The sequence below is a fragment of the Quercus robur genome, chromosome 5 (genome assembly GCF_932294415.1).
Source record: "Quercus robur chromosome 5, dhQueRobu3.1, whole genome shotgun sequence".
Classification (NCBI taxonomy): Eukaryota; Viridiplantae; Streptophyta; class Magnoliopsida; order Fagales; family Fagaceae; genus Quercus; species Quercus robur.
This window is the reverse complement of record NC_065538.1, coordinates 33,015,333-33,033,981: the sequence shown is the minus strand read 5'-3', so window position 1 is coordinate 33,033,981 and position 18,649 is coordinate 33,015,333. Positions and strand designations below refer to the sequence as shown.

The 18,649-nt window shown below is 53.2% G+C and overlaps 53 non-coding genes across 53 annotated transcripts; all 53 read left to right on the top strand.

Moving 5' to 3' along the window:
• Window positions 1-67: 67 nt before the first annotated feature.
• On the top strand, window positions 68-186 carry LOC126729659 (5S ribosomal RNA). The gene has a single exon (XR_007656971.1). It is a non-coding gene; the product is annotated as a 5S ribosomal RNA (ribosomal RNA).
• A 217-nt stretch (window positions 187-403) lies between these two features.
• LOC126731887 (5S ribosomal RNA) lies at window positions 404-525 on the top strand. The gene has a single exon (XR_007659121.1). It is a non-coding gene; the product is annotated as a 5S ribosomal RNA (ribosomal RNA).
• A 239-nt stretch (window positions 526-764) lies between these two features.
• Window positions 765-883, top strand: LOC126729658 (5S ribosomal RNA). The gene has a single exon (XR_007656970.1). It is a non-coding gene; the product is annotated as a 5S ribosomal RNA (ribosomal RNA).
• A 237-nt stretch (window positions 884-1,120) lies between these two features.
• On the top strand, window positions 1,121-1,239 carry LOC126729657 (5S ribosomal RNA). The gene has a single exon (XR_007656969.1). It is a non-coding gene; the product is annotated as a 5S ribosomal RNA (ribosomal RNA).
• Window positions 1,240-1,475: 236 nt separating this feature from the next.
• On the top strand, window positions 1,476-1,597 carry LOC126731921 (5S ribosomal RNA). The gene has a single exon (XR_007659154.1). It is a non-coding gene; the product is annotated as a 5S ribosomal RNA (ribosomal RNA).
• Window positions 1,598-1,834: 237 nt separating this feature from the next.
• LOC126731763 (5S ribosomal RNA) lies at window positions 1,835-1,954 on the top strand. Its single transcript, XR_007659004.1, has one exon. It is a non-coding gene; the product is annotated as a 5S ribosomal RNA (ribosomal RNA).
• A 235-nt stretch (window positions 1,955-2,189) lies between these two features.
• On the top strand, window positions 2,190-2,308 carry LOC126731857 (5S ribosomal RNA). The gene has a single exon (XR_007659093.1). It is a non-coding gene; the product is annotated as a 5S ribosomal RNA (ribosomal RNA).
• Window positions 2,309-2,547: 239 nt separating this feature from the next.
• LOC126731590 (5S ribosomal RNA) lies at window positions 2,548-2,666 on the top strand. The gene has a single exon (XR_007658834.1). It is a non-coding gene; the product is annotated as a 5S ribosomal RNA (ribosomal RNA).
• Window positions 2,667-2,901: 235 nt separating this feature from the next.
• On the top strand, window positions 2,902-3,020 carry LOC126731819 (5S ribosomal RNA). The gene has a single exon (XR_007659057.1). It is a non-coding gene; the product is annotated as a 5S ribosomal RNA (ribosomal RNA).
• A 235-nt stretch (window positions 3,021-3,255) lies between these two features.
• On the top strand, window positions 3,256-3,374 carry LOC126729656 (5S ribosomal RNA). The gene has a single exon (XR_007656968.1). It is a non-coding gene; the product is annotated as a 5S ribosomal RNA (ribosomal RNA).
• A 234-nt stretch (window positions 3,375-3,608) lies between these two features.
• LOC126731681 (5S ribosomal RNA) lies at window positions 3,609-3,728 on the top strand. Its single transcript, XR_007658924.1, has one exon. It is a non-coding gene; the product is annotated as a 5S ribosomal RNA (ribosomal RNA).
• A 234-nt stretch (window positions 3,729-3,962) lies between these two features.
• Window positions 3,963-4,081, top strand: LOC126729655 (5S ribosomal RNA). Its single transcript, XR_007656967.1, has one exon. It is a non-coding gene; the product is annotated as a 5S ribosomal RNA (ribosomal RNA).
• A 235-nt stretch (window positions 4,082-4,316) lies between these two features.
• Window positions 4,317-4,435, top strand: LOC126729654 (5S ribosomal RNA). Its single transcript, XR_007656966.1, has one exon. It is a non-coding gene; the product is annotated as a 5S ribosomal RNA (ribosomal RNA).
• Window positions 4,436-4,670: 235 nt separating this feature from the next.
• LOC126731055 (5S ribosomal RNA) lies at window positions 4,671-4,789 on the top strand. Its single transcript, XR_007658314.1, has one exon. It is a non-coding gene; the product is annotated as a 5S ribosomal RNA (ribosomal RNA).
• A 235-nt stretch (window positions 4,790-5,024) lies between these two features.
• LOC126729653 (5S ribosomal RNA) lies at window positions 5,025-5,143 on the top strand. Its single transcript, XR_007656965.1, has one exon. It is a non-coding gene; the product is annotated as a 5S ribosomal RNA (ribosomal RNA).
• A 235-nt stretch (window positions 5,144-5,378) lies between these two features.
• LOC126729652 (5S ribosomal RNA) lies at window positions 5,379-5,497 on the top strand. The gene has a single exon (XR_007656964.1). It is a non-coding gene; the product is annotated as a 5S ribosomal RNA (ribosomal RNA).
• A 235-nt stretch (window positions 5,498-5,732) lies between these two features.
• LOC126731054 (5S ribosomal RNA) lies at window positions 5,733-5,851 on the top strand. Its single transcript, XR_007658313.1, has one exon. It is a non-coding gene; the product is annotated as a 5S ribosomal RNA (ribosomal RNA).
• A 235-nt stretch (window positions 5,852-6,086) lies between these two features.
• LOC126729650 (5S ribosomal RNA) lies at window positions 6,087-6,205 on the top strand. Its single transcript, XR_007656962.1, has one exon. It is a non-coding gene; the product is annotated as a 5S ribosomal RNA (ribosomal RNA).
• A 235-nt stretch (window positions 6,206-6,440) lies between these two features.
• On the top strand, window positions 6,441-6,559 carry LOC126729649 (5S ribosomal RNA). Its single transcript, XR_007656961.1, has one exon. It is a non-coding gene; the product is annotated as a 5S ribosomal RNA (ribosomal RNA).
• A 235-nt stretch (window positions 6,560-6,794) lies between these two features.
• Window positions 6,795-6,913, top strand: LOC126731053 (5S ribosomal RNA). The gene has a single exon (XR_007658312.1). It is a non-coding gene; the product is annotated as a 5S ribosomal RNA (ribosomal RNA).
• A 235-nt stretch (window positions 6,914-7,148) lies between these two features.
• Window positions 7,149-7,267, top strand: LOC126729648 (5S ribosomal RNA). Its single transcript, XR_007656960.1, has one exon. It is a non-coding gene; the product is annotated as a 5S ribosomal RNA (ribosomal RNA).
• A 235-nt stretch (window positions 7,268-7,502) lies between these two features.
• On the top strand, window positions 7,503-7,621 carry LOC126731052 (5S ribosomal RNA). The gene has a single exon (XR_007658311.1). It is a non-coding gene; the product is annotated as a 5S ribosomal RNA (ribosomal RNA).
• A 235-nt stretch (window positions 7,622-7,856) lies between these two features.
• Window positions 7,857-7,975, top strand: LOC126729647 (5S ribosomal RNA). The gene has a single exon (XR_007656959.1). It is a non-coding gene; the product is annotated as a 5S ribosomal RNA (ribosomal RNA).
• Window positions 7,976-8,210: 235 nt separating this feature from the next.
• LOC126729646 (5S ribosomal RNA) lies at window positions 8,211-8,329 on the top strand. The gene has a single exon (XR_007656958.1). It is a non-coding gene; the product is annotated as a 5S ribosomal RNA (ribosomal RNA).
• A 235-nt stretch (window positions 8,330-8,564) lies between these two features.
• LOC126729645 (5S ribosomal RNA) lies at window positions 8,565-8,683 on the top strand. Its single transcript, XR_007656957.1, has one exon. It is a non-coding gene; the product is annotated as a 5S ribosomal RNA (ribosomal RNA).
• Window positions 8,684-8,918: 235 nt separating this feature from the next.
• Window positions 8,919-9,037, top strand: LOC126730830 (5S ribosomal RNA). Its single transcript, XR_007658094.1, has one exon. It is a non-coding gene; the product is annotated as a 5S ribosomal RNA (ribosomal RNA).
• Window positions 9,038-9,272: 235 nt separating this feature from the next.
• Window positions 9,273-9,391, top strand: LOC126729644 (5S ribosomal RNA). Its single transcript, XR_007656956.1, has one exon. It is a non-coding gene; the product is annotated as a 5S ribosomal RNA (ribosomal RNA).
• A 235-nt stretch (window positions 9,392-9,626) lies between these two features.
• Window positions 9,627-9,745, top strand: LOC126731051 (5S ribosomal RNA). The gene has a single exon (XR_007658310.1). It is a non-coding gene; the product is annotated as a 5S ribosomal RNA (ribosomal RNA).
• A 235-nt stretch (window positions 9,746-9,980) lies between these two features.
• Window positions 9,981-10,099, top strand: LOC126729643 (5S ribosomal RNA). The gene has a single exon (XR_007656955.1). It is a non-coding gene; the product is annotated as a 5S ribosomal RNA (ribosomal RNA).
• A 235-nt stretch (window positions 10,100-10,334) lies between these two features.
• Window positions 10,335-10,453, top strand: LOC126731050 (5S ribosomal RNA). The gene has a single exon (XR_007658309.1). It is a non-coding gene; the product is annotated as a 5S ribosomal RNA (ribosomal RNA).
• A 235-nt stretch (window positions 10,454-10,688) lies between these two features.
• Window positions 10,689-10,807, top strand: LOC126729642 (5S ribosomal RNA). The gene has a single exon (XR_007656954.1). It is a non-coding gene; the product is annotated as a 5S ribosomal RNA (ribosomal RNA).
• Window positions 10,808-11,042: 235 nt separating this feature from the next.
• On the top strand, window positions 11,043-11,161 carry LOC126729641 (5S ribosomal RNA). Its single transcript, XR_007656953.1, has one exon. It is a non-coding gene; the product is annotated as a 5S ribosomal RNA (ribosomal RNA).
• A 235-nt stretch (window positions 11,162-11,396) lies between these two features.
• On the top strand, window positions 11,397-11,515 carry LOC126731049 (5S ribosomal RNA). The gene has a single exon (XR_007658308.1). It is a non-coding gene; the product is annotated as a 5S ribosomal RNA (ribosomal RNA).
• Window positions 11,516-11,750: 235 nt separating this feature from the next.
• On the top strand, window positions 11,751-11,869 carry LOC126729639 (5S ribosomal RNA). The gene has a single exon (XR_007656951.1). It is a non-coding gene; the product is annotated as a 5S ribosomal RNA (ribosomal RNA).
• A 235-nt stretch (window positions 11,870-12,104) lies between these two features.
• Window positions 12,105-12,223, top strand: LOC126731048 (5S ribosomal RNA). The gene has a single exon (XR_007658307.1). It is a non-coding gene; the product is annotated as a 5S ribosomal RNA (ribosomal RNA).
• Window positions 12,224-12,458: 235 nt separating this feature from the next.
• On the top strand, window positions 12,459-12,577 carry LOC126729638 (5S ribosomal RNA). The gene has a single exon (XR_007656950.1). It is a non-coding gene; the product is annotated as a 5S ribosomal RNA (ribosomal RNA).
• A 235-nt stretch (window positions 12,578-12,812) lies between these two features.
• LOC126729636 (5S ribosomal RNA) lies at window positions 12,813-12,931 on the top strand. The gene has a single exon (XR_007656949.1). It is a non-coding gene; the product is annotated as a 5S ribosomal RNA (ribosomal RNA).
• Window positions 12,932-13,166: 235 nt separating this feature from the next.
• LOC126729635 (5S ribosomal RNA) lies at window positions 13,167-13,285 on the top strand. The gene has a single exon (XR_007656948.1). It is a non-coding gene; the product is annotated as a 5S ribosomal RNA (ribosomal RNA).
• Window positions 13,286-13,520: 235 nt separating this feature from the next.
• Window positions 13,521-13,639, top strand: LOC126729634 (5S ribosomal RNA). Its single transcript, XR_007656947.1, has one exon. It is a non-coding gene; the product is annotated as a 5S ribosomal RNA (ribosomal RNA).
• Window positions 13,640-13,874: 235 nt separating this feature from the next.
• Window positions 13,875-13,993, top strand: LOC126729633 (5S ribosomal RNA). The gene has a single exon (XR_007656946.1). It is a non-coding gene; the product is annotated as a 5S ribosomal RNA (ribosomal RNA).
• A 235-nt stretch (window positions 13,994-14,228) lies between these two features.
• LOC126731046 (5S ribosomal RNA) lies at window positions 14,229-14,347 on the top strand. The gene has a single exon (XR_007658305.1). It is a non-coding gene; the product is annotated as a 5S ribosomal RNA (ribosomal RNA).
• A 235-nt stretch (window positions 14,348-14,582) lies between these two features.
• LOC126729632 (5S ribosomal RNA) lies at window positions 14,583-14,701 on the top strand. The gene has a single exon (XR_007656945.1). It is a non-coding gene; the product is annotated as a 5S ribosomal RNA (ribosomal RNA).
• Window positions 14,702-14,936: 235 nt separating this feature from the next.
• LOC126729631 (5S ribosomal RNA) lies at window positions 14,937-15,055 on the top strand. The gene has a single exon (XR_007656944.1). It is a non-coding gene; the product is annotated as a 5S ribosomal RNA (ribosomal RNA).
• Window positions 15,056-15,290: 235 nt separating this feature from the next.
• LOC126729630 (5S ribosomal RNA) lies at window positions 15,291-15,409 on the top strand. The gene has a single exon (XR_007656943.1). It is a non-coding gene; the product is annotated as a 5S ribosomal RNA (ribosomal RNA).
• Window positions 15,410-15,644: 235 nt separating this feature from the next.
• LOC126729629 (5S ribosomal RNA) lies at window positions 15,645-15,763 on the top strand. Its single transcript, XR_007656942.1, has one exon. It is a non-coding gene; the product is annotated as a 5S ribosomal RNA (ribosomal RNA).
• A 235-nt stretch (window positions 15,764-15,998) lies between these two features.
• On the top strand, window positions 15,999-16,117 carry LOC126731045 (5S ribosomal RNA). Its single transcript, XR_007658304.1, has one exon. It is a non-coding gene; the product is annotated as a 5S ribosomal RNA (ribosomal RNA).
• A 235-nt stretch (window positions 16,118-16,352) lies between these two features.
• On the top strand, window positions 16,353-16,471 carry LOC126729627 (5S ribosomal RNA). The gene has a single exon (XR_007656940.1). It is a non-coding gene; the product is annotated as a 5S ribosomal RNA (ribosomal RNA).
• Window positions 16,472-16,706: 235 nt separating this feature from the next.
• LOC126729626 (5S ribosomal RNA) lies at window positions 16,707-16,825 on the top strand. Its single transcript, XR_007656939.1, has one exon. It is a non-coding gene; the product is annotated as a 5S ribosomal RNA (ribosomal RNA).
• A 235-nt stretch (window positions 16,826-17,060) lies between these two features.
• Window positions 17,061-17,179, top strand: LOC126731044 (5S ribosomal RNA). Its single transcript, XR_007658303.1, has one exon. It is a non-coding gene; the product is annotated as a 5S ribosomal RNA (ribosomal RNA).
• A 235-nt stretch (window positions 17,180-17,414) lies between these two features.
• LOC126729625 (5S ribosomal RNA) lies at window positions 17,415-17,533 on the top strand. Its single transcript, XR_007656938.1, has one exon. It is a non-coding gene; the product is annotated as a 5S ribosomal RNA (ribosomal RNA).
• Window positions 17,534-17,768: 235 nt separating this feature from the next.
• Window positions 17,769-17,887, top strand: LOC126731396 (5S ribosomal RNA). The gene has a single exon (XR_007658643.1). It is a non-coding gene; the product is annotated as a 5S ribosomal RNA (ribosomal RNA).
• A 235-nt stretch (window positions 17,888-18,122) lies between these two features.
• LOC126731043 (5S ribosomal RNA) lies at window positions 18,123-18,241 on the top strand. Its single transcript, XR_007658302.1, has one exon. It is a non-coding gene; the product is annotated as a 5S ribosomal RNA (ribosomal RNA).
• A 235-nt stretch (window positions 18,242-18,476) lies between these two features.
• Window positions 18,477-18,595, top strand: LOC126731423 (5S ribosomal RNA). Its single transcript, XR_007658670.1, has one exon. It is a non-coding gene; the product is annotated as a 5S ribosomal RNA (ribosomal RNA).
• The last annotated feature ends 54 nt before the right edge of the window (window positions 18,596-18,649 follow it).

Below are 18,649 nucleotides of genomic sequence, written 5' to 3'. Positions count from 1 at the left end.
CTCCCTGGTGTTAGAGTGCATCGCTGCATTCGGATCCTTTATAAGGATTTAACGCGCTTATGCTGATGGGTGCGATCATACCAACACTAATGCACCGGATCCCATCAGAACTCCGCAGTTAAGCGTGTTTGGGCGAGAGTAGTACTAGGATGGGTGACCTCCTGGGAAGTCCTCGTGTTGCACCCCTCTCTTTTTCGGGCTTACCGTTTACGGCGGTCCAGCACGCTCGCTTCGTAGGCTTAGTCCTGCCCCAGGCCAAAAATACGAGCCCGCTGATCTCGTTTTGGGGTGCTGATTTGGTGGCGGCCGATCTGGAAATGCCCTCGGGCTGCAGCTCCCTGGTGTTAGAGGTCCATCGCTGCATTCCGGATCCTTTATAAGGATTTAACGCGCTTATGCTGATGGGTGCGATCATACCAACACTAATGCACCGGATCCCATCAGAACTGACTCCGCAGTTAAGCGTGTTTGGGCGAGAGTAGTACTAGGATGGGTGACCTCCGGGAAGTCCTCGTGTTGCACCCCTCTCTTTTTCTTCGGATTTTTTTTTTTTGTCGCCGTGGCTTACCGTTTACGGCGGTCCAGCACGCTCGCTTCGTAGGGCTTAGTCCTGCCCCAGGCCAAAAATACGAGCCGCTGATCTCGTTTTGGGTGCTGATTTGGTGTGCGGCGATCTGGAAATGCCCTCGGGCTGCAGCTCCCTGGTGTTAGAGTGCATCGCTGCATTCGGATCCTTTATAAGGATTTAACGCGCTTATGCTGATGGGTGCGATCATACCAACACTAATGCACCGGATCCCATCAGAACTCCGCAGTTAAGCGTGTTTGGGCGAGAGTAGTACTAGGATGGGTGACCTCCTGGGAAGTCCTCGTGTTGCACCCCTCTCTTTTTCTTCGGATTTTTTTTTTTTGTCCGCCGGGCTTTACCGTTTACGGCGGTCCAGCACGCTCGCTTCGTAGGCTTAGTCTGCCCCAGGCCAAAAATACGAGCCGCTGATCTCGTTTTGGGTGCTGATTTGGTGGCGGCGATCTGGAAATGCCCTCGGGCTGCAGCTCCCTGGTGTTAGAGTGCATCGCTGCATTCGGATCCTTTATAAGGATTTAACGCGCTTATGCTGATGGGTGCGATCATACCAACACTAATGCACCGGATCCCATCAGAACTCCGCAGTTAAGCGTGTTTGGGCGAGAGTAGTACTAGGATGGGTGACCTCCTGGGAAGTCCTCGTGTTGCACCCCTCTCTTTTTCTTCGGATTTTTTTTTTTTGTCGCCGGGCTTACCGTTTACGGCGGTCCAGCACGCTCGCTTCGTAGGCTTAGTCTGCCCCAGGCCAAAAATACGAGCCGCTGATCTCGTTTTGGGTGCTGATTTGGGTGGCGGCGATCTGGAAATGCCCTCGGGCTGCAGCTCCCTGGTGTTAGAGTCCATCGCTGCATTCGGATCCTTTATAAGGATTTAACGCGCTTATGCTGATGGGTGCGATCATACCAACACTAATGCCCACGGATCCCATCAGAACTCCGCAGTTAAGCGTGTTTTGGGGCGAGAGTAGTACTAGGATGGGTGACCTCCGGGGTAGTCCTCGTGTTGCACACCCTCTCTTTTTCTTCGGATTTTTTTTTTTTGTCGCCGGGCTTACCGTTTACGGCGGTCCAGCACGCTCGCTTCGTAGGCTTAGTCTGCCCCAGGCCAAAAATACGAGCCGCTGATCTCGTTTTGGGTGCTGATTTGGTGGCGGCGATCTGGAAATGCCCTCGGGCTGCAGCTCCCTGGTGTTAGAGTGCATCGCTGCATTCGGATCCTTTATAAGGATTTAACCGCGCTTATGCTGATGGGTGCGATCATACCAACACTAATGCACCGGATCCCATCAGAACTCCGCAGTTAAGCGTGTTTGGGCGAGAGTAGTACTAGGATGGGTGACCTCCCTTGGAAGTCCTCGTGTTGCACCCCTCTCTTTTTCTTCGGATTTTTTTTTTTTGTCGCCGGGCTTACCGTTTACGGCGGTCCAGCACGCTCGCTTCGTAGGCTTAGTCTGCCCCAGGCCAAAAATACGAGCCGCTGATCTCGTTTTGGGTGCTGATTTGGTGGCGGCGATCTGGAAATGCCCTCGGGCTGCAGCTCCCTGGTGTTAGAGTGCATCGCTGCATTCGGATCCTTTATAAGGATTTAACGCGCTTATGCTGATGGGTGCGATCATACCAACACTAATGCACTCGGATCCCATCAGAACTCCGCAGTTAAGCGTGTTTGGGCGAGAGTAGTACTAGGATGGTGACCTCCGGGGAAGTCCTCGTGTTGCACCCCCTCTCTTTTTCTTCGGATTTTTTTTTTTTGTCGCCGGGCTTACCGTTTACGGCGGTCCAGCACGCTCGCTTCGTAGGCTTAGTCTGCCCCAGGCCCAAAAAATACGAGCCGCTGATCTCGTTTTGGGTGCTGATTTGGTGGCGGCGATCTGGAAATGCCCTCGGGCTGCAGCTCCCTGGTGTTAGAGTGCATCGCTGCATTCGGATCCTTTATAAGGATTTAACGCGCTTATGCTGATGGGTGGCGATCATACCAACACTAATGCACCGGATCCCATCAGAACTCCGCAGTTAAGCGTGTTTGGGCGAGAGTAGTACTAGGATGGGTGACCTCCTGGGAAGTCCTCGTGTTGCACCCCTCTCTTTTTCTTCGGATTTTTTTTTTTTGTCGCCGGGCTTACCGTTTACGGCGGTCCAGCACGCTCGCTTCGTAGGCTTAGTCTGCCCCAGGCCAAAAATACGAGCCGCTGATCTCGTTTTGGGTGCTGATTTGGTGGCGGCGATCTGGAAATGCCCTCGGGCTGCAGCTCCCTGGTGTTAGAGTCCATCGCTGCATTCGGATCCTTTATAAGGATTTAACGCGCTTATGCTGATGGGTGCGATCATACCAACACTAATGCACCGGATCCCATCAGAACTCCGCAGTTAAGCGTGTTTGGGGCGAGAGTAGTACTAGGATGGGTGACCTCCGGGAAGTCCTCGTGTTGCACCCCTCTCTTTTTCTTCGGATTTTTTTTTTTTGTCGCCGGGCTTACCGTTTACGGCGGTCCAGCACGCTCGCTTCGTAGGCTTAGTCTGCCCCAGGCCAAAAATACGAGCCGCTGATCTCGTTTTGGGTGCTGATTTGGTGGCGGCGATCTGGAAATGCCCTCGGGCTGCAGCTCCCTGGTGTTAGAGTGCATCGCTGCATTCGGATCCTTTATAAGGATTTAACGCGCTTATGCTGATGGGTGCGATCATACCAACACTAATGCACCGGATCCCATCAGAACTCCGCAGTTAAGCGTGTTTGGGCGAGAGTAGTACTAGGATGGGTGACCTCCTGGGAAGTCCTCGTGTTGCACCCCTCTCTTTTTCTTCGGATTTTTTTTTTTGTCGCCGGGCTTACCGTTTACGGCGGTCCAGCACGCTCGCTTCGTAGGCTTAGTCTGCCCCAGGCCAAAAATACGAGCCGCTGATCTCGTTTTGGGTGCTGATTTGGTGGCGGCGATCTGGAAATGCCCTCGGGCTGCAGCTCCCTGGTGTTAGAGTGCATCGCTGCATTCGGATCCTTTATAAGGATTTAACGCGCTTATGCTGATGGGTGCGATCATACCAACACTAATGCACCCGGATCCCATCAGAACTCCGCAGTTAAGCGTGTTTGGGCGAGAGTAGTACTAGGATGGGTGACCTCCGGGGAAGTCCTCGTGTTGCACCCCTCTCTTTTTCTTCGGATTTTTTTTTTTTGTCGCCGGGCTTACCGTTTACGGCGGTCCAGCACGCTCGCTTCGTAGGCTTAGTCTGCCCCAGGCCAAAAATACGAGCGCTGATCTCGTTTTGGGTGCTGATTTGGTGGCGGCGATCTGGAAATGCCCTCGGGCTGCAGCTCCCTGGTGTTAGAGTGCATCGCTGCATTCGGATCCTTTATAAGGATTTAACGCGCTTATGCTGATGGGTGCGATCATACCAACACTAATGCACCGGATCCCATCAGAACTCCGCAGTTAAGCGTGTTTGGGCGAGAGTAGTACTAGGATGGGTGACCTCCTGGGAAGTCCTCGTGTTGCACCCCTCTCTTTTTCTTCGGATTTTTTTTTTTTGTCGCCGGGCTTACCGTTTACGGCGGTCCAGCACGCTCGCTTCGTAGGCTTAGTCTGCCCCAGGCCAAAAATACGAGCCGCTGATCTCGTTTTGGGTGCTGATTTGGTGGCGGCGATCTGGAAATGCCCTCGGGCTGCAGCTCCCTGGTGTTAGAGTGCATCGCTGCATTCGGATCCTTTATAAGGATTTAACGCGCTTATGCTGATGGGTGCGATCATACCAACACTAATGCACCGGATCCCATCAGAACTCCGCAGTTAAGCGTGTTTGGGCGAGAGTAGTACTAGGATGGGTGACCTCCTGGGAAGTCCTCGTGTTGCACCCCTCTCTTTTTCTTCGGATTTTTTTTTTTTGTCGCCGGGCTTACCGTTTACGGCGGTCCAGCACGCTCGCTTCGTAGGCTTAGTCTGCCCCAGGCCAAAAATACGAGCCGCTGATCTCGTTTTGGGTGCTGATTTGGTGGCGGCGATCTGGAAATGCCCTCGGGCTGCAGCTCCCTGGTGTTAGAGTCCATCGCTGCATTCGGATCCTTTATAAGGATTTAACGCGCTTATGCTGATGGGTGCGATCATACCAACACTAATGCACCGGATCCCATCAGAACTCCGCAGTTAAGCGTGTTTGGGCGAGAGTAGTACTAGGATGGGTGACCTCCGGGGAAGTCCTCGTGTTGCACCCCTCTCTTTTTCTTCGGATTTTTTTTTTTTGTCGCCGGGCTTACCGTTTACGGCGGTCCAGCACGCTCGCTTCGTAGGCTTAGTCTGCCCCAGGCCAAAAATACGAGCCGCTGATCTCGTTTTGGGTGCTGATTTGGTGGCGGCGATCTGGAAATGCCCTCGGGCTGCAGCTCCCTGGTGTTAGAGTGCATCGCTGCATTCGGATCCTTTATAAGGATTTAACGCGCTTATGCTGATGGGTGCGATCATACCAACACTAATGCACCGGATCCCATCAGAACTCCGCAGTTAAGCGTGTTTGGGCGAGAGTAGTACTAGGATGGGTGACCTCCTGGGAAGTCCTCGTGTTGCACCCCTCTCTTTTTCTTCGGATTTTTTTTTTTTGTCGCCGGGCTTACCGTTTACGGCGGTCCAGCACGCTCGCTTCGTAGGCTTAGTCTGCCCCAGGCCAAAAATACGAGCCGCTGATCTCGTTTTGGGTGCTGATTTGGTGGCGGCGATCTGGAAATGCCCTCGGGCTGCAGCTCCCTGGTGTTAGAGTGCATCGCTGCATTCGGATCCTTTATAAGGATTTAACGCGCTTATGCTGATGGGTGCGATCATACCAACACTAATGCACCGGATCCCATCAGAACTCCGCAGTTAAGCGTGTTTGGGCGAGAGTAGTACTAGGATGGGTGACCTCCTGGGAAGTCCTCGTGTTGCACCCCTCTCTTTTTCTTCGGATTTTTTTTTTTTGTCGCCGGGCTTACCGTTTACGGCGGTCCAGCACGCTCGCTTCGTAGGCTTAGTCTGCCCCAGGCCAAAAATACGAGCCGCTGATCTCGTTTTGGGTGCTGATTTGGTGGCGGCGATCTGGAAATGCCCTCGGGCTGCAGCTCCCTGGTGTTAGAGTCCATCGCTGCATTCGGATCCTTTATAAGGATTTAACGCGCTTATGCTGATGGGTGCGATCATACCAACACTAATGCACCGGATCCCATCAGAACTCCGCAGTTAAGCGTGTTTGGGCGAGAGTAGTACTAGGATGGGTGACCTCCGGGGAAGTCCTCGTGTTGCACCCCTCTCTTTTTCTTCGGATTTTTTTTTTTTGTCGCCGGGCTTACCGTTTACGGCGGTCCAGCACGCTCGCTTCGTAGGCTTAGTCTGCCCCAGGCCAAAAATACGAGCCGCTGATCTCGTTTTGGGTGCTGATTTGGTGGCGGCGATCTGGAAATGCCCTCGGGCTGCAGCTCCCCGGTGTTAGAGTGCATCGCTGCATTCGGATCCTTTATAAGGATTTAACGCGCTTATGCTGATGGGTGCGATCATACCAACACTAATGCACCGGATCCCATCAGAACTCCGCAGTTAAGCGTGTTTGGGCGAGAGTAGTACTAGGATGGGTGACCTCCTGGGAAGTCCTCGTGTTGCACCCCTCTCTTTTTCTTCGGATTTTTTTTTTTTGTCGCCGGGCTTACCGTTTACGGCGGTCCAGCACGCTCGCTTCGTAGGCTTAGTCTGCCCCAGGCCAAAAATACGAGCCGCTGATCTCGTTTTGGGTGCTGATTTGGTGGCGGCGATCTGGAAATGCCCTCGGGCTGCAGCTCCCTGGTGTTAGAGTGCATCGCTGCATTCGGATCCTTTATAAGGATTTAACGCGCTTATGCTGATGGGTGCGATCATACCAACACTAATGCACCGGATCCCATCAGAACTCCGCAGTTAAGCGTGTTTGGGCGAGAGTAGTACTAGGATGGGTGACCTCCTGGGAAGTCCTCGTGTTGCACCCCTCTCTTTTTCTTCGGATTTTTTTTTTTTGTCGCCGGGCTTACCGTTTACGGCGGTCCAGCACGCTCGCTTCGTAGGCTTAGTCTGCCCCAGGCCAAAAATACGAGCCGCTGATCTCGTTTTGGGTGCTGATTTGGTGGCGGCGATCTGGAAATGCCCTCGGGCTGCAGCTCCCTGGTGTTAGAGTCCATCGCTGCATTCGGATCCTTTATAAGGATTTAACGCGCTTATGCTGATGGGTGCGATCATACCAACACTAATGCACCGGATCCCATCAGAACTCCGCAGTTAAGCGTGTTTGGGCGAGAGTAGTACTAGGATGGGTGACCTCCGGGGAAGTCCTCGTGTTGCACCCCTCTCTTTTTCTTCGGATTTTTTTTTTTTGTCGCCGGGCTTACCGTTTACGGCGGTCCAGCACGCTCGCTTCGTAGGCTTAGTCTGCCCCAGGCCAAAAATACGAGCCGCTGATCTCGTTTTGGGTGCTGATTTGGTGGCGGCGATCTGGAAATGCCCTCGGGCTGCAGCTCCCTGGTGTTAGAGTGCATCGCTGCATTCGGATCCTTTATAAGGATTTAACGCGCTTATGCTGATGGGTGCGATCATACCAACACTAATGCACCGGATCCCATCAGAACTCCGCAGTTAAGCGTGTTTGGGCGAGAGTAGTACTAGGATGGGTGACCTCCTGGGAAGTCCTCGTGTTGCACCCCTCTCTTTTTCTTCGGATTTTTTTTTTTTGTCGCCGGGCTTACCGTTTACGGCGGTCCAGCACGCTCGCTTCGTAGGCTTAGTCTGCCCCAGGCCAAAAATACGAGCCGCTGATCTCGTTTTGGGTGCTGATTTGGTGGCGGCGATCTGGAAATGCCCTCGGGCTGCAGCTCCCTGGTGTTAGAGTCCATCGCTGCATTCGGATCCTTTATAAGGATTTAACGCGCTTATGCTGATGGGTGCGATCATACCAACACTAATGCACCGGATCCCATCAGAACTCCGCAGTTAAGCGTGTTTGGGCGAGAGTAGTACTAGGATGGGTGACCTCCGGGGAAGTCCTCGTGTTGCACCCCTCTCTCTTTCTTCGGATTTTTTTTTTTTGTCGCCGGGCTTACCGTTTACGGCGGTCCAGCACGCTCGCTTCGTAGGCTTAGTCTGCCCCAGGCCAAAAATACGAGCCGCTGATCTCGTTTTGGGTGCTGATTTGGTGGCGGCGATCTGGAAATGCCCTCGGGCTGCAGCTCCCTGGTGTTAGAGTGCATCGCTGCATTCGGATCCTTTATAAGGATTTAACGCGCTTATGCTGATGGGTGCGATCATACCAACACTAATGCACCGGATCCCATCAGAACTCCGCAGTTAAGCGTGTTTGGGCGAGAGTAGTACTAGGATGGGTGACCTCCTGGGAAGTCCTCGTGTTGCACCCCTCTCTTTTTCTTCGGATTTTTTTTTTTTGTCGCCGGGCTTACCGTTTACGGCGGTCCAGCACGCTCGCTTCGTAGGCTTAGTCTGCCCCAGGCCAAAAATACGAGCCGCTGATCTCGTTTTGGGTGCTGATTTGGTGGCGGCGATCTGGAAATGCCCTCGGGCTGCAGCTCCCTGGTGTTAGAGTGCATCGCTGCATTCGGATCCTTTATAAGGATTTAACGCGCTTATGCTGATGGGTGCGATCATACCAACACTAATGCACCGGATCCCATCAGAACTCCGCAGTTAAGCGTGTTTGGGCGAGAGTAGTACTAGGATGGGTGACCTCCTGGGAAGTCCTCGTGTTGCACCCCTCTCTTTTTCTTCGGATTTTTTTTTTTTGTCGCCGGGCTTACCGTTTACGGCGGTCCAGCACGCTCGCTTCGTAGGCTTAGTCTGCCCCAGGCCAAAAATACGAGCCGCTGATCTCGTTTTGGGTGCTGATTTGGTGGCGGCGATCTGGAAATGCCCTCGGGCTGCAGCTCCCTGGTGTTAGAGTGCATCGCTGCATTCGGATCCTTTATAAGGATTTAACGCGCTTATGCTGATGGGTGCGATCATACCAACACTAATGCACCGGATCCCATCAGAACTCCGCAGTTAAGCGTGTTTGGGCGAGAGTAGTACTAGGATGGGTGACCTCCTGGGAAGTCCTCGTGTTGCACCCCTCTCTTTTTCTTCGGATTTTTTTTTTTTGTCGCCGGGCTTACCGTTTACGGCGGTCCAGCACGCTCGCTTCGTAGGCTTAGTCTGCCCTAGGCCAAAAATACGAGCCGCTGATCTCGTTTTGGGTGCTGATTTGGTGGCGGCGATCTGGAAATGCCCTCGGGCTGCAGCTCCCTGGTGTTAGAGTGCATCGCTGCATTCGGATCCTTTATAAGGATTTAACGCGCTTATGCTGATTGGTGCGATCATACCAACACTAATGCACCGGATCCCATCAGAACTCCGCAGTTAAGCGTGTTTGGGCGAGAGTAGTACTAGGATGGGTGACCTCCTGGGAAGTCCTCGTGTTGCACCCCTCTCTTTTTCTTCGGATTTTTTTTTTTTGTCGCCGGGCTTACCGTTTACGGCGGTCCAGCACGCTCGCTTCGTAGGCTTAGTCTGCCCCAGGCCAAAAATACGAGCCGCTGATCTCGTTTTGGGTGCTGATTTGGTGGCGGCGATCTGGAAATGCCCTCGGGCTGCAGCTCCCTGGTGTTAGAGTGCATCGCTGCATTCGGATCCTTTATAAGGATTTAACGCGCTTATGCTGATGGGTGCGATCATACCAACACTAATGCACCGGATCCCATCAGAACTCCGCAGTTAAGCGTGTTTGGGCGAGAGTAGTACTAGGATGGGTGACCTCCTGGGAAGTCCTCGTGTTGCACCCCTCTCTTTTTCTTCGGATTTTTTTTTTTTGTCGCCGGGCTTACCGTTTACGGCGGTCCAGCACGCTCGCTTCGTAGGCTTAGTCTGCCCCAGGCCAAAAATACGAGCCGCTGATCTCGTTTTGGGTGCTGATTTGGTGGCGGCGATCTGGAAATGCCCTCGGGCTGCAGCTCCCTGGTGTTAGAGTCCATCGCTGCATTCGGATCCTTTATAAGGATTTAACGCGCTTATGCTGATGGGTGCGATCATACCAACACTAATGCACCGGATCCCATCAGAACTCCGCAGTTAAGCGTGTTTGGGCGAGAGTAGTACTAGGATGGGTGACCTCCGGGGAAGTCCTCGTGTTGCACCCCTCTCTTTTTCTTCGGATTTTTTTTTTTTGTCGCCGGGCTTACCGTTTACGGCGGTCCAGCACGCTCGCTTCGTAGGCTTAGTCTGCCCCAGGCCAAAAATACGAGCCGCTGATCTCGTTTTGGGTGCTGATTTGGTGGCGGCGATCTGGAAATGCCCTCGGGCTGCAGCTCCCTGGTGTTAGAGTGCATCGCTGCATTCGGATCCTTTATAAGGATTTAACGCGCTTATGCTGATGGGTGCGATCATACCAACACTAATGCACCGGATCCCATCAGAACTCCGCAGTTAAGCGTGTTTGGGCGAGAGTAGTACTAGGATGGGTGACCTCCTGGGAAGTCCTCGTGTTGCACCCCTCTCTTTTTCTTCGGATTTTTTTTTTTTGTCGCCGGGCTTACCGTTTACGGCGGTCCAGCACGCTCGCTTCGTAGGCTTAGTCTGCCCCAGGCCAAAAATACGAGCCGCTGATCTCGTTTTGGGTGCTGATTTGGTGGCGGCGATCTGGAAATGCCCTCGGGCTGCAGCTCCCTGGTGTTAGAGTGCATCGCTGCATTCGGATCCTTTATAAGGATTTAACGCGCTTATGCTGATGGGTGCGATCATACCAACACTAATGCACCGGATCCCATCAGAACTCCGCAGTTAAGCGTGTTTGGGCGAGAGTAGTACTAGGATGGGTGACCTCCGGGGAAGTCCTCGTGTTGCACCCCTCTCTTTTTCTTCGGATTTTTTTTTTTTGTCGCCGGGCTTACCGTTTACGGCGGTCCAGCACGCTCGCTTCGTAGGCTTAGTCTGCCCCAGGCCAAAAATACGAGCCGCTGATCTCGTTTTGGGTGCTGATTTGGTGGCGGCGATCTGGAAATGCCCTCGGGCTGCAGCTCCCTGGTGTTAGAGTGCATCGCTGCATTCGGATCCTTTATAAGGATTTAACGCGCTTATGCTGATGGGTGCGATCATACCAACACTAATGCACCGGATCCCATCAGAACTCCGCAGTTAAGCGTGTTTGGGCGAGAGTAGTACTAGGATGGGTGACCTCCTGGGAAGTCCTCGTGTTGCACCCCTCTCTTTTTCTTCGGATTTTTTTTTTTTGTCGTCGGGCTTACCGTTTACGGCGGTCCAGCACGCTCGCTTCGTAGGCTTAGTCTGCCCCAGGCCAAAAATACGAGCCGCTGATCTCGTTTTGGGTGCTGATTTGGTGGCGGCGATCTGGAAATGCCCTCGGGCTGCAGCTCCCTGGTGTTAGAGTGCATCGCTGCATTCGGATCCTTTATAAGGATTTAACGCGCTTATGCTGATGGGTGCGATCATACCAACACTAATGCACCGGATCCCATCAGAACTCCGCAGTTAAGCGTGTTTGGGCGAGAGTAGTACTAGGATGGGTGACCTCCTGGGAAGTCCTCGTGTTGCACCCCTCTCTTTTTCTTCGGATTTTTTTTTTTTGTCGCCGGGCTTACCGTTTACGGCGGTCCAGCACGCTCGCTTCGTAGGCTTAGTCTGCCCCAGGCCAAAAATACGAGCCGCTGATCTCGTTTTGGGTGCTGATTTGGTGGCGGCGATCTGGAAATGCCCTCGGGCTGCAGCTCCCTGGTGTTAGAGTCCATCGCTGCATTCGGATCCTTTATAAGGATTTAACGCGCTTATGCTGATGGGTGCGATCATACCAACACTAATGCACCGGATCCCATCAGAACTCCGCAGTTAAGCGTGTTTGGGCGAGAGTAGTACTAGGATGGGTGACCTCCGGGGAAGTCCTCGTGTTGCACCCCTCTCTTTTTCTTCGGATTTTTTTTTTTTGTCGCCGGGCTTACCGTTTACGGCGGTCCAGCACGCTCGCTTCGTAGGCTTAGTCTGCCCCAGGCCAAAAATACGAGCCGCTGATCTCGTTTTGGGTGCTGATTTGGTGGCGGCGATCTGGAAATGCCCTCGGGCTGCAGCTCCCTGGTGCTAGAGTGCATCGCTGCATTCGGATCCTTTATAAGGATTTAACGCGCTTATGCTGATGGGTGCGATCATACCAACACTAATGCACCGGATCCCATCAGAACTCCGCAGTTAAGCGTGTTTGGGCGAGAGTAGTACTAGGATGGGTGACCTCCTGGGAAGTCCTCGTGTTGCACCCCTCTCTTTTTCTTCGGATTTTTTTTTTTTGTCGCCGGGCTTACCGTTTACGGCGGTCCAGCACGCTCGCTTCGTAGGCTTAGTCTGCCCCAGGCCAAAAATACGAGCCGCTGATCTCGTTTTGGGTGCTGATTTGGTGGCGGCGATCTGGAAATGCCCTCGGGCTGCAGCTCCCTGGTGTTAGAGTCCATCGCTGCATTCGGATCCTTTATAAGGATTTAACGCGCTTATGCTGATGGGTGCGATCATACCAACACTAATGCACCGGATCCCATCAGAACTCCGCAGTTAAGCGTGTTTGGGCGAGAGTAGTACTAGGATGGGTGACCTCCGGGGAAGTCCTCGTGTTGCACCCCTCTCTTTTTCTTCGGATTTTTTTTTTTTGTCGCCGGGCTTACCGTTTACGGCGGTCCAGCACGCTCGCTTCGTAGGCTTAGTCTGCCCCAGGCCAAAAATACGAGCCGCTGATCTCGTTTTGGGTGCTGATTTGGTGGCGGCGATCTGGAAATGCCCTCGGGCTGCAGCTCCCTGGTGTTAGAGTGCATCGCTGCATTCGGATCCTTTATAAGGATTTAACGCGCTTATGCTGATGGGTGCGATCATACCAACACTAATGCACCGGATCCCATCAGAACTCCGCAGTTAAGCGTGTTTGGGCGAGAGTAGTACTAGGATGGGTGACCTCCTGGGAAGTCCTCGTGTTGCACCCCTCTCTTTTTCTTCGGATTTTTTTTTTTTGTCGCCGGGCTTACCGTTTACGGCGGTCCAGCACGCTCGCTTCGTAGGCTTAGTCTGCCCCAGGCCAAAAATACGAGCCGCTGATCTCGTTTTGGGTGCTGATTTGGTGGCGGCGATCTGGAAATGCCCTCGGGCTGCAGCTCCCTGGTGTTAGAGTGCATCGCTGCATTCGGATCCTTTATAAGGATTTAACGCGCTTATGCTGATGGGTGCGATCATACCAACACTAATGCACCGGATCCCATCAGAACTCCGCAGTTAAGCGTGTTTGGGCGAGAGTAGTACTAGGATGGGTGACCTCCTGGGAAGTCCTCGTGTTGCACCCCTCTCTTTTTCTTCGGATTTTTTTTTTTTGTCGCCGGGCTTACCGTTTACGGCGGTCCAGCACGCTCGCTTCGTAGGCTTAGTCTGCCCCAGGCCAAAAATACGAGCCGCTGATCTCGTTTTGGGTGCTGATTTGGTGGCGGCGATCTGGAAATGCCCTCGGGCTGCAGCTCCCTGGTGTTAGAGTGCATCGCTGCATTCGGATCCTTTATAAGGATTTAACGCGCTTATGCTGATGGGTGCGATCATACCAACACTAATGCACCGGATCCCATCAGAACTCCGCAGTTAAGCGTGTTTGGGCGAGAGTAGTACTAGGATGGGTGACCTCCTGGGAAGTCCTCGTGTTGCACCCCTCTCTTTTTCTTCGGATTTTTTTTTTTTGTCGCCGGGCTTACCGTTTACGGCGGTCCAGCACGCTCGCTTCGTAGGCTTAGTCTGCCCCAGGCCAAAAATACGAGCCGCTGATCTCGTTTTGGGTGCTGATTTGGTGGCGGCGATCTGGAAATGCCCTCGGGCTGCAGCTCCCTGGTGTTAGAGTGCATCGCTGCATTCGGATCCTTTATAAGGATTTAACGCGCTTATGCTGATGGGTGCGATCATACCAACACTAATGCACCGGATCCCATCAGAACTCCGCAGTTAAGCGTGTTTGGGCGAGAGTAGTACTAGGATGGGTGACCTCCTGGGAAGTCCTCGTGTTGCACCCCTCTCTTTTTCTTCGGATTTTTTTTTTTTGTCGCCGGGCTTACCGTTTACGGCGGTCCAGCACGCTCGCTTCGTAGGCTTAGTCTGCCCCAGGCCAAAAATACGAGCCGCTGATCTCGTTTTGGGTGCTGATTTGGTGGCGGCGATCTGGAAATGCCCTCGGGCTGCAGCTCCCTGGTGTTAGAGTGCATCGCTGCATTCGGATCCTTTATAAGGATTTAACGCGCTTATGCTGATGGGTGCGATCATACCAACACTAATGCACCGGATCCCATCAGAACTCCGCAGTTAAGCGTGTTTGGGCGAGAGTAGTACTAGGATGGGTGACCTCCTGGGAAGTCCTCGTGTTGCACCCCTCTCTTTTTCTTCGGATTTTTTTTTTTTGTCGCCGGGCTTACCGTTTACGGCGGTCCAGCACGCTCGCTTCGTAGGCTTAGTCTGCCCCAGGCCAAAAATACGAGCCGCTGATCTCGTTTTGGGTGCTGATTTGGTGGCGGCGATCTGGAAATGCCCTCGGGCTGCAGCTCCCTGGTGTTAGAGTCCATCGCTGCATTCGGATCCTTTATAAGGATTTAACGCGCTTATGCTGATGGGTGCGATCATACCAACACTAATGCACCGGATCCCATCAGAACTCCGCAGTTAAGCGTGTTTGGGCGAGAGTAGTACTAGGATGGGTGACCTCCGGGGAAGTCCTCGTGTTGCACCCCTCTCTTTTTCTTCGGATTTTTTTTTTTTGTCGCCGGGCTTACCGTTTACGGCGGTCCAGCACGCTCGCTTCGTAGGCTTAGTCTGCCCCAGGCCAAAAATACGAGCCGCTGATCTCGTTTTGGGTGCTGATTTGGTGGCGGCGATCTGGAAATGCCCTCGGGCTGCAGCTCCCTGGTGTTAGAGTGCATCGCTGCATTCGGATCCTTTATAAGGATTTAACGCGCTTATGCTGATGGGTGCGATCATACCAACACTAATGCACCGGATCCCATCAGAACTCCGCAGTTAAGCGTGTTTGGGCGAGAGTAGTACTAGGATGGGTGACCTCCTGGGAAGTCCTCGTGTTGCACCCCTCTCTTTTTCTTCGGATTTTTTTTTTTTGTCGCCGGGCTTACCGTTTACGGCGGTCCAGCACGCTCGCTTCGTAGGCTTAGTCTGCCCCAGGCCAAAAATACGAGCCGCTGATCTCGTTTTGGGTGCTGATTTGGTGGCGGCGATCTGGAAATGCCCTCGGGCTGCAGCTCCCTGGTGTTAGAGTGCATCGCTGCATTCGGATCCTTTATAAGGATTTAACGCGCTTATGCTGATGGGTGCGATCATACCAACACTAATGCACCGGATCCCATCAGAACTCCGCAGTTAAGCGTGTTTGGGCGAGAGTAGTACTAGGATGGGTGACCTCCTGGGAAGTCCTCGTGTTGCACCCCTCTCTTTTTCTTCGGATTTTTTTTTTTTGTCGCCGGGCTTACCGTTTACGGCGGTCCAGCACGCTCGCTTCGTAGGCTTAGTCTGCCCCAGGCCAAAAATACGAGCCGCTGATCTCGTTTTGGGTGCTGATTTGGTGGCGGCGATCTGGAAATGCCCTCGGGCTGCAGCTCCCTGGTGTTAGAGTGCATCGCTGCATTCGGATCCTTTATAAGGATTTAACGCGCTTATGCTGATGGGTGCGATCATACCAACACTAATGCACCGGATCCCATCAGAACTCCGCAGTTAAGCGTGTTTGGGCGAGAGTAGTACTAGGATGGGTGACCTCCTGGGAAGTCCTCGTGTTGCACCCCTCTCTTTTTCTTCGGATTTTTTTTTTTTGTCGCCGGGCTTACCGTTTACGGCGGTCCAGCACGCTCGCTTCGTAGGCTTAGTCTGCCCCAGGCCAAAAATACGAGCCGCTGATCTCGTTTTGGGTGCTGATTTGGTGGCGGCGATCTGGAAATGCCCTCGGGCTGCAGCTCCCTGGTGTTAGAGTGCATCGCTGCATTCGGATCCTTTATAAGGATTTAACGCGCTTATGCTGATGGGTGCGATCATACCAACACTAATGCACCGGATCCCATCAGAACTCCGCAGTTAAGCGTGTTTGGGCGAGAGTAGTACTAGGATGGGTGACCTCCTGGGAAGTCCTCGTGTTGCACCCCTCTCTTTTTCTTCGGATTTTTTTTTTTTGTCGCCGGGCTTACCGTTTACGGCGGTCCAGCACGCTCGCTTCGTAGGCTTAGTCTGCCCCAGGCCAAAAATACGAGCCGCTGATCTCGTTTTGGGTGCTGATTTGGTGGCGGCGATCTGGAAATGCCCTCGGGCTGCAGCTCCCTGGTGTTAGAGTCCATCGCTGCATTCGGATCCTTTATAAGGATTTAACGCGCTTATGCTGATGGGTGCGATCATACCAACACTAATGCACCGGATCCCATCAGAACTCCGCAGTTAAGCGTGTTTGGGCGAGAGTAGTACTAGGATGGGTGACCTCCGGGGAAGTCCTCGTGTTGCACCCCTCTCTTTTTCTTCGGATTTTTTTTTTTTGTCGCCGGGCTTACCGTTTACGGCGGTCCAGCACGCTCGCTTCGTAGGCTTAGTCTGCCCCAGGCCAAAAATACGAGCCGCTGATCTCGTTTTGGGTGCTGATTTGGTGGCGGCGATCTGGAAATGCCCTCGGGCTGCAGCTCCCTGGTGTTAGAGTGCATCGCTGCATTCGGATCCTTTATAAGGATTTAACGCGCTTATGCTGATGGGTGCGATCATACCAACACTAATGCACCGGATCCCATCAGAACTCCGCAGTTAAGCGTGTTTGGGCGAGAGTAGTACTAGGATGGGTGACCTCCTGGGAAGTCCTCGTGTTGCACCCCTCTCTTTTTCTTCGGATTTTTTTTTTTTGTCGCCGGGCTTACCGTTTACGGCGGTCCAGCACGCTCGCTTCGTAGGCTTAGTCTGCCCCAGGCCAAAAATACGAGCCGCTGATCTCGTTTTGGGTGCTGATTTGGTGGCGGCGATCTGGAAATGCCCTCGGGCTGCAGCTCCCTGGTGTTAGAGTGCATCGCTGCATTCGGATCCTTTATAAGGATTTAACGCGCTTATGCTGATGGGTGCGATCATACCAACACTAATGCACCGGATCCCATCAGAACTCCGCAGTTAAGCGTGTTTGGGCGAGAGTAGTACTAGGATGGGTGACCTCCTGGGAAGTCCTCGTGTTGCACCCCTCTCTTTTTCTTCGGATTTTTTTTTTTTGTCGCCGGGCTTACCGTTTACGGCGGTCCAGCACGCTCGCTTCGTAGGCTTAGTCTGCCCCAGGCCAAAAATACGAGCCGCTGATCTCGTTTTGGGTGCTGATTTGGTGGCGGCGATCTGGAAATGCCCTCGGGCTGCAGCTCCCTGGTGTTAGAGTCCATCGCTGCATTCGGATCCTTTATAAGGATTTAACGCGCTTATGCTGATGGGTGCGATCATACCAACACTAATGCACCGGATCCCATCAGAACTCCGCAGTTAAGCGTGTTTGGGCGAGAGTAGTACTAGGATGGGTGACCTCCGGGGAAGTCCTCGTGTTGCACCCCTCTCTTTTTCTTCGGATTTTTTTTTTTTGTCGCCGGGCTTACCGTTTACGGCGGTCCAGCACGCTCGCTTCGTAGGCTTAGTCTGCCCCAGGCCAAAAATACGAGCCGCTGATCTCGTTTTGGGTGCTGATTTGGTGGCGGCGATCTGGAAATGCCCTCGGGCTGCAGCTCCCTGGTGTTAGAGTGCATCGCTGCATTCGGATCCTTTATAAGGATTTAACGCGCTTATGCTGATGGGTGCGATCATACCAACACTAATGCACCGGATCCCATCAGAACTCCGCAGTTAAGCGTGTTTGGGCGAGAGTAGTACTAGGATGGGTGACCTCCTGGGAAGTCCTCGTGTTGCACCCCTCTCTTTTTCTTCGGATTTTTTTTTTTTGTCGCCGGGCTTACCGTTTACGGCGGTCCAGCACGCTCGCTTCGTAGGCTTAGTCTGCCCCAGGCCAAAAATACGAGCCGCTGATCTCGTTTTGGGTGCTGATTTGGTGGCGGCGATCTGGAAATGCCCTCGGGCTGCAGCTCCCTGGTGTTAGAGTGCATCGCTGCATTCGGATCCTTTATAAGGATTTAACGCGCTTATGCTGATGGGTGCGATCATACCAACACTAATGCACCGGATCCCGTCAGAACTCCGCAGTTAAGCGTGTTTGGGCGAGAGTAGTACTAGGATGGGTGACCTCCGGGGAAGTCCTCGTGTTGCACCCCTCTCTTTTTCTTCGGATTTTTTTTTTTTGTCGCCGGGCTTACCGTTTACGGCGGTCCAGCACGCTCGCTTCGTAGGCTTAGTCTGCCCCAGGCCAAAAATACGAGCCGCTGATCTCGTTTTGGGTGCTGATTTGGTGGCGGCGATCTGGAAATGCCCTCGGGCTGCAGCTCCCTGGTGTTAGAGTGCATCGCTGCATTCGGATCCTTTATAAGGATTTAACGCGCTTATGCTGATGGGTGCGATCATACCAACACTAATGCACCGGATCCCATCAGAACTCCGCAGTTAAGCGTGTTTGGGCGAGAGTAGTACTAGGATGGGTGACCTCCGGGGAAGTCCTCGTGTTGCACCCCTCTCTTTTTCTTCGGATTTTTTTTTTTTGTCGCCGGGCTTACCGTTTACGGCGGTCCAGCACGCTCGCTTCGTAGGCTTAGTCTGCCCCAGGCCAAAAATACGAGCCGCTGATCTCGTTTTGGGTGCTGATTTGGTGGCGGCGATCTGGAAATGCCCTCGGGCTGCAGCTCCCTGGTGTTAGAGTGCATCGCTGCATTCGGATCCTTTATAAGGATTTAACGCGCTTATGCTGATGGGTGCGATCATACCAACACTAATGCACCGGATCCCATCAGAACTCCGCAGTTAAGCGTGTTTGGGCGAGAGTAGTACTAGGATGGGTGACCTCCTGGGAAGTCCTGGTGTTGCACCCCTCTCTTTTTCTTCGGATTTTTTTTTTTTGTCGCCGGGCTTACCGTTTACGGCGG